This window comes from Coptis chinensis, chromosome 9 (genome assembly GCF_015680905.1).
Source record: "Coptis chinensis isolate HL-2020 chromosome 9, ASM1568090v1, whole genome shotgun sequence".
NCBI classification, from domain to species: domain Eukaryota; kingdom Viridiplantae; phylum Streptophyta; class Magnoliopsida; order Ranunculales; family Ranunculaceae; genus Coptis; species Coptis chinensis.
Genome location: NC_141464.1, coordinates 36,786,728 through 36,800,908, shown reverse-complemented (window position 1 = coordinate 36,800,908; position 14,181 = coordinate 36,786,728). Strand labels below are relative to the sequence as shown.

The following is a 14,181-nucleotide window of genomic DNA, read 5'->3' as shown; positions in this document are numbered from 1 at the left end:
AGAGGGGGATAAGTGTTGTGCTTGCATATATGAATGAATAGAAGCTATTAGTAAACTTACCACAGGAATTGCTGAGGAATTGCTGAGTAGAGTCTAAGCGTCTCAAATAGAGTTGCATGGAGATATATCTTGTCAAGAACTTGAGCATCGGTCACTTTAGCCAAGAACTCACTAAAAGTAAGTAGTATAATGTTGTTTGGTTTTTTTTTTGGGAGTATAGGTAAAGTTCTTTTTTTTTTTTTTTGGTAATTACGTAAAGTTCTTTTTTTTGTTTCCTATTTCTTTTTAGTGACTAACCTCAAAGAATAATTAAGTGATGTGCACAATTTTTGGTAATTACGTAATTACGTAACCACGACTTAAGTTGTCGTGCTCAATACTGGCTCGTTCTTGTGCTACAGAACCCGAATTATGCACCTGACATTAGCAGATACAGAAAACATATGAGAAAAGAGATGCCAATCGCTCACAGTTCAATATGAAAAACAGCCTAGGAACACAGTATGGAAGGAAAAAACGGAACAAATTAAGTGACGGCACAATTTTGTAGTGATGCAAGTTCAAACCTGTCAACAGATGCAATCATGACAACTAAAAAAAATAAACCGTCAAAGAAAAGAAAACCCACAACCAAAAACGCAAAGTTGGGAAAAAAATAAAAAATAAAAAACTTGCTTTTACCTCACGATTCATGGAAGCAATGTGTTCAGTCCCTGCAAGTTATACGTGAATATTTAAGCCCACCATTATCAAGTTAATTCTCAGTAGATTAATATCCATGGGATGGGAGAGGAAGAAAAATTACGGGTTTTGGGAAGAAGTATGGTGGGTTATTACTTATTAGTTAGTATTTTGTTTACCGTGGATTCTTTGTAGGTTTTGTTTCCATTTTTCATCCCCTGATTTCTCATGTGCGTAAACTTCCTTTCTTGCTGTTGCTGACGAAGGCATGCAATGACACACTAAATTGTAAGGAAACCCCAACACCTCCCTCCTACATGAGAAGTGATAAAACATAATTAAAAACTATTCAAATATGAGAATTAAAATCCGCAAGAAGGTAACATGATTGAAAAGAAAAATACCAAAACATTTATTTATACCTAAGTTGCGAATGTCGACAGTGTTGACCATGTAACCGCTACTTGATCCGCGTATCCTAACTTGGGATCGTTAGGTAACCTTATTGCAATTATATAACCTTGTAGTTTAGAATGGTGCACTTGCTTGGTAGTAGGCATAAAGTCATCTTGTAACTGAGACAGGGATATTACCATTGGTGACAAGCACAAAGTTTATATTTTCCAACGCTTTTAAAGAAAGAAATAACATAATCAGAAATAAACCAAATTGAAAAGCTCATATATAGATTTAAGGTTATGCAAGTGAAAACCTTTGCTGATTCAATAGTGATAGTACTTCTTGACATTGTGTCACAAAACAAAGAAGACACATGCATTGATATTTAAGTCTAGTCATGAAACTTATACAGTGTGCACGGCTAGTCAATAACTAACCAATGTGTGCTTGATCACCTTATAAACTACCCATGCTATGTCAAGGCAATATGGAAACCTCTAAAACTTATTCTTGAGAAGAATGGTCTCACACTTCCTCATTTTCTAATGTGTCTAATTTAATTCAAGAAAATGCCACGACCTGAGCAGTCCTTCCTAAAGTAGAGAAAACAATCAGTAATGGCACAACAATCACCATACATTTGGTCTCATTACTATATTGGGTGAAACCTGAAAGTACCATAGTGAATTCAGCTAAGGGCTAAGGCTACGTACACTAATTATCAATTAAAACATAATAGAAAATAGTCAATATGGAGGAAAATAAATTAGTAGTGTAGAAATTGATTGATTATAGATTATAGGGTCCTACTTAGTGAGACATTGTCACAAACACTTAGACCCCAAATCAATTCAACACAAACAATGATAACATCAGAACCCAGAAAGGCTACATTTTAACGTACACCTTATAACATTATAAAATAGGGATAATGAATCGAAAATGAGAATAATAAATACAGTATGTTGCACTATTTGGTTCAAAGAAGAGGACCATACCTGGTTGCTAGTTACCTTGCCAAAGATTGAAAGAGCACAAACCAACAAACACACCCAAAAAATTTCCGAGATGAGTTTTCGATTTGGTATTGTCCGTGGATGAAAAACCCACTTTTCAATTTAGAACTACCTTTAGTTATTGATGATCTATCAAGTTATTGATGGCGATCTTTGCCCACACTTCGTTAGAATATTTTGTCCATGGCTTTGAATGAATACGCTCGGAGCCTAATATTAAAACTAAGATCACGCAATCTGACAGAACGTAACAAATATGAATAAAAATTTGAAGTTTCTCGGCAGAACGAAGAAAAATAGAACAAATTTGGTGAAAACATACCAATAAATTTCATCTGATCAAGTAATCCCAAGAAGAGGAGCACACGATGCAACGAACTTCATTAGCCAATGCGAACATTCCAGATATTCAATATCCATCTGCACCAATACAAAATATTAGAGAAATTTGTTAATTAACAGCAACAAAACAATGGGTTAAACTGTTAAACCACTCATACTGAAAAAGTAGAGAAGCAATTATACTATGAAATCAGAATTGAACTTTCCCAACAACCACTCAATGCAAGGTAAATACATTATTTTTTGTCTGCTTGGTTGTTGGCTTGATAATAACCTCACTACTGCATAAGTAGTGCTAAATAATTATGCATTGCCATCCTTGTTCAAACCACCATATTGAACTGGTACTTGCTCAGGAGAAATATATCCCTATTGATATTCCAAAATCCCAATTGATAATATTATTAGTTCAGCTATGTGAGGGCAATTTTTAGAGACAAAAACAGTGTCTTGCTCCCTTTTTGCGAGAATTTAGATGGCTTAACGCAGATAGAAGTATGTAGATCGAAGTCAATGGTGTGACTCCAATAAGTAACAACAGCAAGACCTCTAGAATGACTCCTTGAACTGTAGAGATTCGAGAACGAAACGTACTTCAGTTGGTTGTGAATAATATCGTGTAGATGAGTCAATTAATCGAATGTAAAGAATATGAAATGATAATTGAATCATATGACATGGAAATATAGAATGAATTTAGGGAGAGGAGTAGAATGTTGTTACCACCCTCCCTAACAATTTTGTTCACCCCACCAACAAAAGTAAAAGGATATCGGTTATTTTTAAGCTAAAATTTGAAGTTTAATTTTGGTTTTGTTTAACTCTTTGTTTATTTTAACACGTACTCTATTCAAATATTTACACGTTAAGCTTATCAATTAAAAAGCCTTTAAATCCATTATGGAACAGTAAATGGATGTAGAAACTCATCGCCCTAGAGTAGTAGGAAACATGGTGTAAAAATCAAGGTATGCAAATTTTATTTTGTGTTTTCATTTCTACCATTTCTACCATTCCTCCTCCTACTCCTCTTTTTTTTCATTTATTTATTTTTTCCCCTCAAGTTTGGTTATCATATGTACTTATCTTGATACACTTTCAATGTTGATATGCTTTCTTCTAACAGATGAATGTGAGAGCTCATCAGACAAGACAAGGATGCCGAAACAAGTACTATACAAGCAAAAATGGTGATTGAAGTTGAGGTACATATATGATTCTTTCTCAAAATATGTATATATGTGGACAAAATAAAACTAAAGATATGTATGCACGTTATTCATATTTCTTAATATATTCTTTTTTATTCTGACAAAATAGATTATTCCCAGCAATTTCATAGATGAGATGAAGACTTCGGTTGAGGTAATGGTCAATTTATGAATAATATTGCTGTTGTAATGCATTGGATGAACTTATAGGAGTTATAGGTAATTAGGTATCTCTGTGCTATTGTAACAACTTGATTGGGAGCACTAGTATTAGGCAATTATAAGCTGAACGCAGATGGAGCTGTATCAAGTGCAAGAAATGGCTATGGAGGACTCAGACAAGATCATATTGGCAATGTTTTGTTAGCATTTACAAGTGGCGGAACCAAAAAGTGTGTTTTCTTCAAGAGCTAAAAGCAATTGCAATTTAGAAGGTGCAAATTGGTGCTAAAATTAATGTATTTTTTTTTCCCGGTATATCTTCATTCTGTATCACTTGGGAGTTGGGATTAATTGTACGCTACTCTGTTAGTACGTCCAAAATTATACATGCATCGATATTCGATACAAGTATGCCACCAAGGGCAACAGAAACTTATTTTATTTTGCTTTAACTAAAATTAGACGGAGACCGTTTTTATATAATTTTTTTCATTTTATTATTATGTATCAAAAATTTTATTTCCAAACTATATTAAAACTCATAGTCTCATACAGTAAATTAATTGATCAAAGTTACCAACGCCAATTATTTGCCAGATTTCGTTCTAGACTTCAAACAATAAGGAAAATGATAAACAATAAAGAATTATGCAAGACATTTATGTTTTAAGAGAGGAAGCTCTTGAGCCCACACTACAATAGTTGCTAATGATAAGTAATATAGCAGTAACTACTAAATAATTAAGCTCAGTGTAAACCAAGAAAATGCTCTCACTGATCTACCCATATTCTCTTCGTCTTGAACTTAGCCAAATGCTAGGGTTTAACAAAACTCCACATCAATAGAAGAAAATGCTGGAGAAGAAGTACGAAAGGAAAATTCAAACCCAGGGTTTATTATTTCGAAAGTATACTGAACCAAATATATGTCTACAACTGCAAGTTATGCAACAAATTTAAGCAGTCAAGTTCTAATCAAATCTAAGTCCCAAATTAAATAGTAACTACAATGAAATGGAAATTGCACCCACATTATAGGGGAGAAATCTATAAGTCAAAAAGTATATGTCTACCACTACTTGAAACGGGGAAAAAAAAATAATAATAATAATCCTAACTTTTCAAAATGGATTGTACAATGGAAGTGTCGACGTGATGGCTGACGTATTGAATATGGAAGATATGAAACAAATCCTAACTTTTAAAGGAGAACCATCACCATCGCTCGAAAAGTCTGAAAACATTGCTCGAAGAGGTTTTTAATAATTCTACCTATCTTTGTCGCTATTATGCTTCATTTTCCACTACTTTTTGTTTTAGTATATCAATATTGAAATACTTTCTTGAATTTTAGTTTTCAATTTCAATATTGTTCTAGCAGTTCTTCTTTTCTCTGTAGGAAATAGTGTAAGTGGAAGTGCACAAAAACTCGAAAGTCATGCCCATCACGTTCTAGATCGATTGGGAAGATTCCTGTCATGCATTGTACATTTGTACATCTCCCTTAAGTTTCTCCATTTAGCTGTTGAACACATGCAATATACAGCGTAGAGTTGGCAAATATAAAAATTCTTTTAAGATGGGAAGGGAATAGTGCAAGTGTATGTGCACAAACCTTTGTTGTTTGCGAAGTTTACTTATTGTAGGTGTACAAATAGAGAAATAGGACCCTCCAACTAATTAAAGGACAAGCCGACGGAAACATTCGCAACTCCAATCTAATCAAGGGAGGAGTAAATTTGGCTAGAGAGCTTATTGTGTGAAAGATCTATAGTTTCTACGATTTTCAAGTTAGCAAGTTGTCCGGGTATATTTCCCGTGAATGAGTTTCGACTAAGGTCTAGATGGCAAAGGTCTGACAGGTTACCGATTTGTGAGGGAATTCTACCTTCTATTTGGTTCGAGGAGACGTCGATAAGGACCAAGTTAGTGAGGTTAGCAAGTAATAGTGGCAATTCACCTAACAAATAATTACTAGATAATTGGAGGAAGTTTAGTTTAGAAAGTTCACTAATGTCAGCCGGGACAAATCCCTAAAAAAAGTTTCGACTAAGGTCTAGATGGCGAAGGTCTGACAGGTTACCAATTTGTGATGGAAATTCACCATATATTTGGTTCGAGGAGAAGTGAAGATGGACTAAGTTAGTGAGGTTAGCAAGTAAGAGTGGTAGTTCACCTGACAAATGTGTCAATAGAATGATGGAGAAATGCACTTCTTTTCTGGAAATGGAAATGGGTTCAACTAAAAAGATTTGGTGAGATTGTTGTAACACCTTATTACAGCTAAAGCTATATAAAGAAACAACCAATCACCCTGGATACAAACTCTGACAGGTCTAATAGAGATAAATGCATATTCTAAAAAACACATTTAAATCAGGTGTTGGATAATATTGGCAACAATGCGCCTATAAAATCAGCTATAAAATAGCACCTGTTAAATTACTCAGAATTTTTTTGATCTCCATAAATACTGGACTAATAGATATAATGTATGCTAAGAGAGAAAACTGACAATAAACATTACAATGTGATCAACATGTGCTACAAAATACTTATTTCGATTGACACACAACCTTGCAAAGTATCAAGACATATTACATTTCAAAAAACTATTACCAAGTTTCAAAACTAACAAAACAGCAGTGGGTGTTGCTTAACAATTTCCACAACTAGCTTAGCAGCCTGCGTAAGTGTTTCAGCCTTGGACTTTGCTATCCATTTCTGTGTTGCACCAGCCATACATTTTCCTTCCCAATCCCTATTATGATATATTACTCCTCCGGCATATTTACTACTAAACCTGTCAGATCTAACATCATATATTCAATTTAGCCAATGGTGAGATAGGAGCTTGCCCTATTAAAATCAATTACCCGCAAAATGACTTGCAATAAAAATATATACCTATAAACAACTTTTAATGCTGAACTCATCTTTGTCTTTTATTAATCTTCACAATCCAACTACTAAAACTTGCTTCATCATAAAGTTCTTTAATAGTCTTCGTTTTAACTGGATGATCAACATCCTTTTCAATAAATTCATTTTTCTCCGTGCACATATTTCAGACAATTTCTAAGGACTTCAACCAAAAACTCAATACATTCCAATAAATTTATTTTATCAAAGTTATTCTTATAATAATGATATACATTCTCCACTTGACTTTTTTGGCAGAACTTCAATATAGCATGACAACCAACACAACCACTTAAAAAAAACATAAAAATAAATTAGTAACATTACAAATAGTTAAATTCCAAAATTTATTTATGTTTTTTTTAAAAAAAAAACATACTCATCCAATAGCTAGGTTTCTCATTCTCATAACCAACTTTTCAGTTTCACTATTAGCATAACGATTAAAGCCACCACGATGTATAAAACACCTCTTCTGCTTGATCTTTTTTATAAGATATTCAAAAAAATTAAAAACATAAATTCTTCCATAATTATCATAAGCATACTTATTTGTCAACCACATATCTTTGGGACAACAAAAAAAGTTCCTAAATTTACATGAACAATCCCTATAAAATAAAAACAAAATGTTAGACAAATACATTAGAAATATTAATAATAAATAAAATTTAAAACACAAAAAATAAACATATACTAATAATAACAAAAATAACTCAACTTAATGTGTGAACCCAATTCATACCCTTTAACCTCACATCTCCTCTCTCCATGGTCCCTTCGCGAAGATGAGACATCCTCCCCTTTGAACCTCTCAGCTGAACCCCTTTGGGACTGCCTACGTACCCCCGAGACTTCTCGGAGGATCAAACTGTCTCGTAGTTCTTCTCCTCCTCCTTCTTCACTATCGCCTCCTTTCCTCTTTCCCTTTCTCCCCTCTCTTCTCTCTCCTTTCTCACCTTTTACGTCAAAGTCCTTGGACCTCTATGATATTGGGCCCATCTCTTTGGCCCAATACCATACAAGGTCCACTTCTCTTACTCCTTTTTGGGTTATATTCTTGTGCCTTTATTTTCTCTGGATGTCATACTCTTGGAACTCTTCTATATGTGATGTTAGTGGTCATGAAACTGGCTCACACAGATGCCCCCTCTTGGGTTCATCGCTGAAAATGGCAGACCCAAGAAGACATTAACCTGTAGCGCCTCAAAACTCAAACAAAGGTACCTAAGATGTGACCTTTCTGGAAAAATTTCGGTAGAACCTCCTCTTTACTTTTGACATTTCATAAACATAATAACCTATCATAACCTAGACATTTAATAAAAATACATCCAAACCAAATATAAAACCTCATGCCTCAGTCGTAAACCCAACTACTAAAAGATATACTGATTCGTAGAACCAAATACTTAACCATCTCGACCAATGCCAGTTAAGTAAAGTAACTGATCCTCGAATGAGAAGAGAACTATAATTACACAAACCACATTCTAGAAATCCCTAATATATGACATGTACAATGCAACTAACATACATCTCCACGTTATCATAACAACCTCAACAAAACCATCCCAAATACACCCATAAACGAAGGATGGATAACTGCAAGATCACTTGAGTAACACACTAATATCGACTAAATAAACTAAACAAATGAAGATATCTCTAATCTTGCAACCATGTGGATACAACCATGACTATAAGTAATGACACCCATAGCAATACATATTCAAGTTATAGTAAAACTTACTCTCAGTGCAATTCCCGCATCTGCCTATTTGTAACCAAATGACATACGTAAGGATCCAATATTAAACATATCACACATATCAAACTAAGCACACTCTAATATATATAAAGTTACGAAATAAAACAACAATTAAGCATCATAAACAAAGAACTCTACGAGATGAGTATCTACCTAGGGAAGCTGCCCGGCATAGCTACTTCCCTTTCAGGGATCCAGGATCCGGCCATACGTAGTTCTTCCATCTCACTCTAATACACAAGGATACCAAGCTCAAAGAATACTAGGTCCCATGTGTACTCCATCGCCAAGAATAAAATTTAACAATAGCCATGCACAAACTAAAACCTTAGCTATAAAAGCCATAAACAACGAGCTATACACTCATGTACATACCATACCCTTAGAACATGAAATTGGAAGATTAATACAACTAAATAAACAAACGATCACTTATACAGCCACCACTCGACTCCAACATTTGGTCGTACCAATCAAATTGATTTTAGTGGTTAGCTACATGCATTTTAAACATGTCACCCCCATATCGATAATGATAAAACAATACCTAAAAACTCAAATTTGGGGTTTACAGGACCTCTCCTGTACTCATACTTGAATTCTAAACATTTGCCATACCATATGACTTGAGCTCATGTTTTTTGTGTGTTCCTCCGATGCCCTCAAGTTGCTTCTGCAAAGGGCTCATCCCCTCTGTTGCCTTAGAGATTTTGGGTGCAGCTCAGTTTGCCCCTAAGTTGAATTTGGACTTCATCGTCCGCGAATGGCTCATCCCCTCTGTTGCCATGGAGATGTTGGGGGCAGCTCAGTTTGAATATGGAGATGTTGGGGGCAACTCAGTTTGCCCTCAAGTTGAATTCGGACCTCATCGTCCGCAAATGGCTCATCCCTTCCGCTGCCATGGAGATGTTGGGGGCAGCTCAGTTTGCCCGCCCCCAAGTTGAATATGGAGATGTTGGGGGCAGCTCGGTTTGCCTCCATGTTGAATATGGAGATGTTGGGGGCAGCTGAGTTTGTCCCCAAGTTGAATATGGAGATGTTGGGGGCAGCTCAGTTTGCCCCCAAGTTGAATATGGAGATGTTGGGGGCAGCTCGGTTTGCCTCCATGTTGAATATGGAGATGTTGGGGGCAGCCGAGTTTGTCCCCAAGTTGAATATGGAGATGTTGGGGGGCATTTCGGTTGCCGCCCCAAGTTGAATATGGAGATGTTGGGGGCAGCTCAGTTTGCCTCCATGTTGAATATGGAGATGTTGGGGGGCAGCTGAGTTTCTCCCCAAGTTGAATATGGAGATGTTGGGGGCAGCTCAGTTTGCCCCCAAGTTGAATTTGGACATCACCGTCCGGGAAGGCCTCATCCCCCCCGCTGCCATGGAGATGTTGGGAGAGCTCAGTTTGCCCCCAAGTTGAATATGGAGATGTTGGGTGATAAACACCCAAAACTGTAATATTAAACCCCGAGAGACATAACATTTTGGTCAATTATGTATTTAATAATCATGTAATAATTATATTTTCGTACTTTTGTAGGTTTCTGCAGTTAACGTGAATATAATTATAAAACATGCATCGAAGTACGGGAATACTGGAATATTTGAAGTCTTCCCACTCAGCCCCAGTGAAGCCCAACAAAGCTTGACTAGAGTCGAAGTTTCCAAAGGAACAAAACCAATGCAGAACGGGTCCACATATAAAGAAGTAGCAAACTTCCGAAGCTCACATCTTTCAAACCTGGATGCCAACTTCAGCTAGTGAACTGCTAAAGCAAACAGGGCGACGAAATCTACGCAAAGACATAAAGTTGTAAAAACGCCAAAATCGGCGCCGCCACTAGACACACCACGTGGACCCACTTTGCAGGACCGAAAGGCATGACGAGTTAGCATAGGCAGGTGGCAAGTGATGGTCACAATTTTGTGCCACCTTGCAAAAGGAAAAGACACATACCAATTCAATGTTTTGAATTGAATTGGGCAAAAGGACAAAACAAAACACAAAAGGACAAAACAAATTATAATAGGACAATTGAAAGTTTTGTTTGGACCAAATACATATGAGAAAAAGACAAAAAGCAAAGTAAATCAGATGAAGCCAAAACTTTGTATTTCAAAGTTTCGAATGGATCAATATGGCAAAAGGGCGAAACCAAATTAATTCCTTCACGAGAGACCATCCTATCTATATGTGAGGGGGGTCTTCAATATTTCTTCATCAGCATTTTATGCTTTAGCTTATGCATTAGTTAGTTAGCTTTACATTCCTTCATTCCAGTACTTTATATTCCGTTATTTTCTCTTCCAGCAACTTCAATTTTTTTTTTTTGCATGCAAGTAGGGATATTTTATTACTTATAAAAAGAATGTTACATCAAGAGAAGGAATACAGCTAGAGAGATACTAAGTTAATGCATCCAGCCTAGCTAAATCGGCAATAAGGCCTATATGGGCTTTCGATGGCCTTGATGTAATAAAAGTCATTTCTTTTGAAGTTTAAATCCTGTCCTGCATTTACTTATTTAATGTATACAACAAATTTAATTATTTCTTCAATGACCATGAGCTAATCCCCCCCCCCCCCTCAGGGGGAGGGTTATGCTGCTCGTGTGAGAATCCGGATGGACACTTCAATATTCTAGAATCACTACTTAGAAATTAGGTGTAGATTATACATCCGGTCCCAAAATGATTGAGATTGTACAAATTTGGAGTACTAATGCCCCATAACAGTCTCGCGAGAGACCCAAAATGTCTCGCGCGCGACTCTATGGTGTCAGACAGTTCTCCAATTTGTCCAGCTGATGTAGAATTGAACCAGGACCTGAAATGATATTCCAGAGATGAAATATTAGTTCAACTCCTTATGCTAGTGCGATGCGACTCAGAGATGTGGGCATTTCGCTAGGGATCAATACTCGACGTCGTCTCGGGTTTGTCTATGAACTCGAGATGAATTAGAGCTGTAGTGATGTGGTAATATAAACTGTTAAAAAAATGATTCTTGCATGAGTATGATTAACTCTCTCACTGTTTCTCTATCTTTGTTTATTTACGTCGAAATTACTGATAAGTGCTCAAAAAGTGCTATTTAACCCTCGATTATGCCTCTTGTTTAACCATCTTAGTGGACTAATAGTGTTTATAAGTTGTGTTTTAAGATTTTACAGGTGAAAAAGAGAGTTTTGTAGAATATTAGAGAAAATGGGGTAAAACGAAGCAATTCGGAGCATTAATGATCACATGGGAGGTCCGTGGACAATCATGGAGAAGGCCAAGGAATTGGAGCTATTAAATATGTGACTTGGACCTATTTTAAAGTCTATTTGGAAGCCCAAGGCCAAAGGATTCGTTGCTTGGACCAAAGCCCGCAAAAGAGGATAGAAGGATAGAGCAGAAGAGAGAAAATCGGCTTACGCTGCCCGGGACGATGGATCAAGCGTCCAGACGCATTGATTGCGTCTGGGACGCATAGATCGAGCATCCAGACGCATTGATTAAGTCTGGGACGCATGGATAATGCGTCCAGACGCATGAATCGACACTGTAGTCAATTCCTTCTCAGTTTTGAAGACGAAGTCGGACTCTGAAAGAAACCTATTTGTATTAGGAAACAAATGACGGTTTGGAATGCTTCTAGAACTCATTGTAACCCCTATAAATAGAGGACCTAAGTGCCTCATGTAATGGGCCAATTCACTTATATTCTTGTCTCCAGAACTTGAGGCAGAGAGAGATTAATAATAAAAGATCGGTTTTAACTAGCTGAGTCTTAATAATTAGTCTTTCTAGTCTTATGTTCTTCAACTCTTCTTCTTCTCGTTCTTCGTGTTCTTCCTTCTATATGGAAGGCTAATCTTCTCCTTCAAGGGAGGAGATGAAGCCAGTGCTTAAGGTTTAATGATTCTTTTGGTTCATGGTGTTCTTCAATCAGGTTAGTTCTTTATGTTTGTAGTTATTAGTTCCATTGCCCACACTAGGGGATGGAAGTATAGAATAGGGTTTATGTTTTGCAATATTAATATCATGCTAGTGTTCTTTATTTTTCTTCTAGTAGTGTAATTCTTTAGAGTTAGGGAAGTATTCTTTTGTGTTGCCTTAGAAGGGGTAGCTCAGGGAGTGGTGCCTAGGGAAGTATTCTTTGTGTTTGCCTTAAGTGGTGATTCATTGAATGGTGCCCTATTAGGAAGTACTCCTTAATGTTGCTCTTGGTAATACATTGAATGGCTGCCCGAGCTTACATAAAAGGAAAGAAGATATTAATAGCATAAACATAAGAACAACCTTAAGTAGAGTTAATTGTTAACGATGTTTCATCCAAAAGGGCATCGGCACTCGCTCGATTGCCTAATTGTAGTCTACTTGTAAGAACAACCATGAAGCAGAAGGTCATAGATTAAAAGTATTGGTGGATTCTAATCTCTTGAATTCTCTCTCTTATAAATTCTCAATAGTTTAGTTAGTTTAGCTTAGTTTAGCATTAGAATCTACAATCTCTACAACATTAGTTTTAATCCCTCAAACCCCCTTCCCGGTCCGTTTCTTCACATAACATACACTTAAAAGTGGAACGATACCCCTACTCATCCTTTACTTAGTGAGGGATAATTAGGTTTTGATACGGCTTCTCTTTTGTTCAACGATCATCATCTATCTACATCATCCATACACCATCTAAACACACAAAAAGAGGTTGTCAAAAAAACCACTGCGGGGATATAATTAATTGTAGCCCTAGGAAAGAGGTTGGTCAAATGGCGCCGCTGCCGTTTTAAGTTGTTTATGTTTAATGTTTTCTTTCAAGATTAGAATTTTGGATATTGAGGTAATTTTAGCCGCATCATCAATCCTTTTAAGAAAGAAAGAAGCTTGAAGGACATCTCGAAGACAAGATCTACCATCCAGGTTAGTCGAATCTTCATTCTTTTTATTGCTTTCTTAGTATAGTTGCATCATAGTTTAGTTTTATTGCTTTCTAGTATAATTGCATTTAGGATCTTTTCAACAATTGAAGTTGTAAGCCAACACAGCGAAATATCAGACTCTAGTGTTTCTTGTCTGAATCTTGACAAACGGACTATCGTCTGTGGGCAGTGGTACTTAAGCAATCCAAGTGATTCACCATAACCCTAGAAGAGACAGCTTTAGACAACGGGCGAGATACTAGCTGCAAAGCCCAACCCAGTTGAAGAAAAGTAGTTTTACATTCTAGTATAATTTAGAATAGTTGCATAGTAGGATAGTTTTTTTTTGTTTTTTTGCATAGAATTTTCTAGTGTATGCCCCGTCGTCCATATCATCGTCCGGTAAGAACACAACAGTGGACAAGGTTTAACAACCGACTCACAAGAATACTAGACGAGATTGATACAATGGCCGCAAGCAATGATGGAGGTGTTTTGGACACCAATAATCTTGAAGCTATTCCTCCAATGCAAGCACAACTGAGGAAAAAGTTGAGTGATTTCTATTCACCAATCATTGGAGACCCACCAAGCAGTATTGTTTTTCCAGAGACAGAAGCTAACCAGTTTGAACTTAGAGCATCAGTAATCTCTATGCTTCCAAAGTTCAATGGTTCGAACATAATGTTGACTTTATGTTCACATGAACAAATTTCTATCGATCCTCATAACTTTCAAGAACCAGAATATCAGGGATGAGAGTATCAAGTTAATCCTTTTTC

The 14,181-nt window shown here is 36.4% G+C and overlaps 1 long non-coding RNA gene across 2 annotated transcripts; it reads right to left on the bottom strand.

Annotated features, from left to right (window-relative positions):
- Positions 1 to 80: 80 nt before the first annotated feature.
- LOC147475806 (uncharacterized) lies at positions 81 to 2,516 on the bottom strand. 2 transcript variants are annotated; one of them, XR_015209218.1, is made up of 6 exons: positions 2,419 to 2,516; positions 2,079 to 2,333; positions 1,104 to 1,256; positions 861 to 994; positions 682 to 713; positions 81 to 417 (listed from the first exon to the last, which is right to left on the bottom strand). It is a non-coding gene; the product is annotated as an uncharacterized LOC147475806 (long non-coding RNA). The 2 variants fall into 2 exon arrangements; XR_015209219.1 differs by having other exon boundaries at positions 2,079 to 2,306; positions 2,419 to 2,509.
- Between the last annotated feature and the right edge of the window lie 11,665 nt (positions 2,517 to 14,181).